Source organism: Phoca vitulina, unplaced genomic scaffold (genome assembly GCF_004348235.1).
Source record: "Phoca vitulina isolate PV1807 unplaced genomic scaffold, GSC_HSeal_1.0 scaffold48, whole genome shotgun sequence".
NCBI classification, from domain to species: domain Eukaryota; kingdom Metazoa; phylum Chordata; class Mammalia; order Carnivora; family Phocidae; genus Phoca; species Phoca vitulina.
The window spans coordinates 3110550-3116552 of NW_022589751.1; the positions used below are offsets into that span (position 1 = coordinate 3110550).

A 6003-nucleotide genomic window follows, 5' to 3' on the forward strand; every position below is an offset into this window, starting at 1 on the left:
TCCGTTTGCCCCTCCCCCCACTCTCTCTCTCCCTCTCTGTCTCTCTAAAATAAATAAATAAATCTTAAAAAAAAATCCAGGGCACCTGGGTGGCTCAGTCGGTTAAGCGTCTGCCTTTGGCTCAGGTCATGATCCCAGGGTCCTCGGATTGAGGCCCACGTCAGGCTCCCTACTCAGCGGGGAGTCTACTTCTCCCTCTCCCTCTGCCTCTCCCCATGTTCATTCTCTCTCACATGCACTCTCTCTCTGTCTCAAATAAATAAAATCTTTAAAAAAAAAAAATCCAAAAATAAATGCTCATATATGTGGTCACATGATTTTCGACAATATTCTGTTGGGAAAGGAAGGTCTTCAGTAAATTGTACTGCAGGAACTGGTTAGCAATAGCTCATGCCAAAACACAAAAAAAAAAGAAAAAGAAAGAGAAAGATACTTGTATATGTATATAATAATTCAAAATGATCATACACTTAAATATGTGAAAGTAAAACAATTTGAGCTTTTAAAAGAAAACACAGGAGAATTCCCTTATGACTTCTGGATAGGCAAAGATTTTTTTTTTTAATTAGGACACACAGAGCACTAACCATTAAAGAAAAGATTGATAAATTGGACTTAATCAAATTCAGAACAAGTCTCAAAGAAGATATTTGCAGGACCCATATCTGACAAAGGACTCATATCTAGAACATACAAGGAACTCCTATAAGTTAATACAGCAAAGACAAACTGTCAAAATTTTTAATGGACAAGACTGAAACACATTTCAAAAAAAAGATATCAAGGGACACCTGGGTGGCTCAGTCGGTTAAGCGTCTGCCTTCGGCTCAGGTCATGGTCCCAGGGTCTGGGATCGAGCCCCACATCGCTTCTCCCTCTGCCTGCTGTCTCTCTCTTTCTCTGACAAAGAAAGAAAGAAAGAAAAAATAATTTAAAAAGATATCAAAATGGTCAGTTAACATGAAAAGATGCTCAACATCATCGCTCTTCAGAGAAGTGCAAAATAAAATCACAATGAGATACCACTACACTCACCCACCAAATTCATAAGAAAAAAGAAAACCACCTCACAAACAATACCAAATGCCGTCAAGTGTCAAGGCTAGGGTGCAACAGGACTGGTGTATGGCTGGTGGGAGTGTCAAGTAGTGCAACTACTTTGTCAAACCATCTGGCAGAATCTGTCAAAGCCAAACATATATATGTTCTAAGACCCCTCAATTCCATTTCTAGGTTGAGATCCTTCAAAATCAAGAGCATATGTATACCAAAAGACATGTACAAAAGCCAGAATTAGAAAAAGCCCAAATATCCATCCAAAGGAGAATGGATAAACTGTGGTATAGCCACACAAGGGGAAAAAAAACAAACTAGTGCTACCCATGGATGATCTCACAGACATAACACTGAATAAAAGAAGTCAGACCAGGGGCGTCTGGGTGGCTCAGTCGGTTAAGGGATAAGCATCTGCATTTGGCTGAGGTCATGATCCCAGGGTCCTGGGCTCCCTGCTCAGTGGGGAACCTGCTTCTCCCTCTGCCTGACGCTCCCCCTGCTTGTGCTCACTCTCTCAGTCAAATAAATAAGTAAAATCTTAAAAAAAAAAAAAAAAAAGACACAAAAGAATATATATTGCATGATTCTATTTATATGAAGTTTAAAATTAGACAAAACTAATATATGATAATAGAAGTCAAAATAATGGTTACCATTAAGTGAGAGTGGGCAAGTACTGTCTTGGAAAGAACACAAGGGAAGCCTTCACATTGCAGAAAATAACTCTTATCTTGATCTGGGTGATAGCTAGCCAGATGCAGAGCATATGAAAAATTCATCAAGTTGTACCCTTAGGATTTGTGCACTTTATTTCAATTTCATTAAAAAAGGAAGAGGGGGCGCCTGGGTGGCTCAGTCGTTAAGCGTCTGCCTTCAGCTCAGGTCATGATCCCAGGGTCCTGGGATCGAGCCCCACATAGGGCTCCCTGCTCAGCGGGAAGCCTGCTTCTCCCTCTCCCACTCCCCCTGCTTGTGTCCCCTCTCTCGCTGTCTCTCTCTCTCTGCAAATAAATAAATAAAATCTTAAAAAAAAGAGAGAGAAAAAATGTTGTGTTTTTTACCTGGACAATGGGTTGGCTGGTGATAACATCTGGTTGGAAATAAAGAAGGGTAGCAGGGGGGCTGGCTGTTAATAACAACTTTCCTTTTGGATCTGTAGAGTTTGAAGGGCCTTTAGATGAGCTATACAGAGATGTCCAGCAAGTTGGCCATTAGGGTCCAGGGTAGGGGAGAGATCGGGACTGGAGAGCCAGATTCAAGCATCCCAGCAAACGCCACATCCCCAGAGAGAAGAGATTACCCAGCAAGACCAAGAGAGTGAGCACAATGGGAGATCAGAAATGGACACTATGGGAGAAACAATAATAAGAGGCAAGAAGAGGAAGAAGACACTATGGAAAAGACAGAAAAGAAGTAATCACAGAAGGAGGAATAGACCAGAAACCAACCAAGAAGACTTTCTAGGAGAGACTGGACATGAGCACCAAAACTGGACAGAATGCTCAATTCACTGAGTATTACCTCAATTAAGGTAACTTAAGTACTAAAGGATCCATGATATTTGCCATAATAAGATCTCCATTGCCCCTTACCAGACAGATCCAACAAGTGATTTGGTTTGAAATATGAAAGGGAAATGGGGAAACATTTGCCAGAAAATACAACTTTAATCCATCTGCTGCACAATCTATTCATAATATTAAAGGAGATTATCTGAAGGTGGTATAATCCATTCTTTCTTGGAGACATCCCTGGCTATATGCCTGGATCAAGTGGGATCATCAGAAAGAGGTCTATGGGACTACGGCGCTTGGGCCTGTAGAAACCTGGATTGACTGAATTCTCCTTCAGCACAAAGTGTCCTGCTTCCCTTGAGGAGCAATTATAGGCAGCAGGCTGTATTGATCGCCCATAGTCCCTGAAAGATTATTTACTGTTACCTACAGGAAAATCAGGGCAGGAACATTTTTTAGAACTCTTGTGTCTTATGAGGAATTAGCATGACAATTTAAGGACCAATTCAAATCATGCAACAAAGAATGTCTGCATTTTTGCTATAACCATCAGAAAAATCAAATTTAGGGGCACCTTGTTGGCTAAGTCAATGGAGCATGCGACTCTTGATCTGAGGGTTGTGAGTTCAAGCCCCATGTGGGTGTGGAGCCTACTTTAAAAAAAATAAAAATAAGAATAAAGTGGTGCCTGGGTGGCTCAGTAGGTTGAGCATCTGACTCTTGTTTCTGCTGGAGTCATGACCTCAGGGGTGGGATGCAGCCCAGAGTCGGGCTCCACGTGGAGTCCGCCTGAGATTCTTTTCCCCTCCCTCTTCCTCCCTCTCTTCTCCCCCCACTCACATGCATCCTCTCTTTCTAAAGTAAATAAATAAAATCTTGGGGGAAAAAATAAAAATAAAACATACAAAAGAAAAATCAGACAAATTTGGCTGCAATATCATAAAATCTGCCTATTTCTGCATGCTGCTCCTGATATTGATGCAGTCCTGGATATTTTCCCTGAAGCTGATTTTCATCTATTTCTATATTTCCATTCTAACCTACTGACCCTTAAAAGTCTCAGACAGTCACAGTAAACAAAATAGGGAGAAGAACAATAAACAACTCACCTGAGATCTATTCATTTTCTGTGGAACTAGGAAACATGTAGGGAACTACAAAGGTGGAGCTAGGGGAGAAGAAAGAAAGAATAATCACAAGAGATCTGACCTGCCTTGCACCTCCTGGATTCTCCCATCTATAAAACTCCACTCACTAGCTGGATAAAACCTCCTGTAGGAGAACATCCTTTGGTCCTTAACTACCTTGGCAGTAGTTTCTCAGTCTTTTGACAAAAACCCGTTTTGACTTAACTGTACCTGAAAATCCGACTATTGGTTAGGCCACAAATGAACAGGATGACCTGGACATTTACCCTCTCTAGCTCAGTGTTTTTCATCTTTCATTGTAAGCAGAAACAGGTAATCCAGGAAGTTCTTTTCCTACACTATTTTCTGAGTCCGTGAAGTCAGAATGGAGGAAGCAACCACATCTCTCAATGCTGCGCATGGTAATGAGAGCCCCTCGGGATCTGAAAAGAGTGGAGCATTTGAAAGAAGTCAAAGGCTGTTAGGGAGGTCTGAGATAGAATTTTCTTGGTGGTAGATGGTATTTCTTTCCCCCAGACCACGCTCTCTCAAACTCTCAAATGAAGTGACTTGTCCTTGGCAGGCTTGCCCTTTGGCCTTAGCCCCAGCTCACCTCTCCTGAAACTTGGCTCAGACTCAGGCTGTCAACAGTTTGACGGGTGGCTTGCAGAACACAAGGATCACATATTGCTACTAGCCTTCCAAATCTAGCGTCTGCTCTTTCTCGGCCTAGTCCTCCTCTGCTCTGCAGCCCTGGTGGGAGGTCGCCGTTCACACTGGCTATCTTCCAGGTGGGATTCCTCTACCTTAGGAGAGCTGCTTTGTTCCTAGGAACCGGGACATGAACGTCAGGGCCAAAATCATTTTACTTGTAACCTACAATAAGGGTCTGAAATCTTGGAACTTCCTGCGCCCCGGAATCTTGGGCTGGTCCCTCAAAAAACCCAAACCAGGACCACTGAGGACACACAGGCTGGACAGTTCAGACCAGACGCGTAACTAACCATTATGAAGTGTGACCCAAGAAGGCTGAAGAGACACCAAGAATCCCGGAAATACAAGTGCCCCACGACAAGCCGGATTCCACATTATACTTGACGGCGATGCCCCCTGGCTCAGTGCTGGGTGGGCTAGGTCGCCGGGTTTAGGTAGAATCGTTTTTTAGAGAGGAGACAGCTGTGGATGTGCCTCCTAGCGCCGTCTCCCGCGGACTGCGCGGGCCGAGGCGCTCGCGGGCCTGTCTTGAGTCTCCGTTTCCTAATCCATTAGAGCAGAACGGTGAGGACTCCCTGCATTAATCACTGAGCGCGCGGCGGCCTCCGAACAGGAGCCGCCTACACTACCGCAGCCTGAGAACCCCCAGGCGCAGGTATGCGAACAAAGGTCGCGCCGCGATCCGCCCGCGGGGGCAGCTCTTGCTGGCTGGGACCTGAGGCCCGAGTCCGCACCCGAACCCCGCCCCCACCGCGGGCGCAGCTATTTCTCAACACCCGCCGCGCCCCAACCGCGCTCCAGTCCCCGCCTCGCCCAGGCGCAAGGCCCAGCTCGGGCAGCGCATGCGCCGAAACGCCCATTTTCCCCCCCCCGCCCGGCTCCCGCGCGACTCTTGCCGCAGACCAGGAGGGGCGTTTCCCGTCAGGCCCCGCGGCAGGAGCCCCGCCCCGGAGGGGGCGGGGGGGCCGGAGCTGCGTCGGGGAGAACCGCCCGGAGGCGTGAGGCCTACTTTCAGCCGTCGCAGACTGTCGCGGACTGAAGACTCGAGAGTACACGCAGTGCGAGCATTGAAAAAGAAAGCAAGCCCATGACAGAGCTTCTCCCACCACCGAGCTGGTGGTGTTGGCAGTAGTAGTAATGATGATAAAACAGGATGGTGCCAGCTTCTCAAAATTACTTGCAATACATAAAAGTTGTAGATGAATAAAAATAGACAAAAACTAAAAAAAAACGACTATCGCGCACAGCCCGATCTCCCTTAGATGACTGTGCACAATCTTCTGACATGTTGCAAAAATGGCATTTTAAGGGCATAACTATTATAGCATGTTTTCAGTGAAGAATATAAACATTTTCTTGGTCAATATATGTCCCGGCTCTTACTGATAATTTCAAATAGAAAATTTGAAAGAATTCAATGAGCAGACATAAACACCTCACCTAGAGTCGACAGCTGTTATATTTTAACATGTTTGTTTTATCTATCTAAATGTATAGTCATTTATGGTGACACTTCAGCCCTGAATATGTCATCATATATCTTCTAAGATTAAGGACATACTCCTACATGATCACAATAACATTATCACACC

General features: G+C 45.0%; 1 long non-coding RNA gene across 1 annotated transcript; it reads right to left on the reverse strand.

Annotated features, from left to right (window-relative positions):
• Nucleotides 1-807: 807 nt before the first annotated feature.
• On the reverse strand, nt 808-5232 carry LOC116649451. Its single transcript, XR_004302681.1, has 3 exons — nt 4702-5232; nt 3680-3738; nt 808-900 (listed from the first exon to the last, which is right to left on the reverse strand). It is a non-coding gene; the product is annotated as an uncharacterized LOC116649451 (long non-coding RNA).
• Nucleotides 5233-6003: the final 771 nt, after the last annotated feature.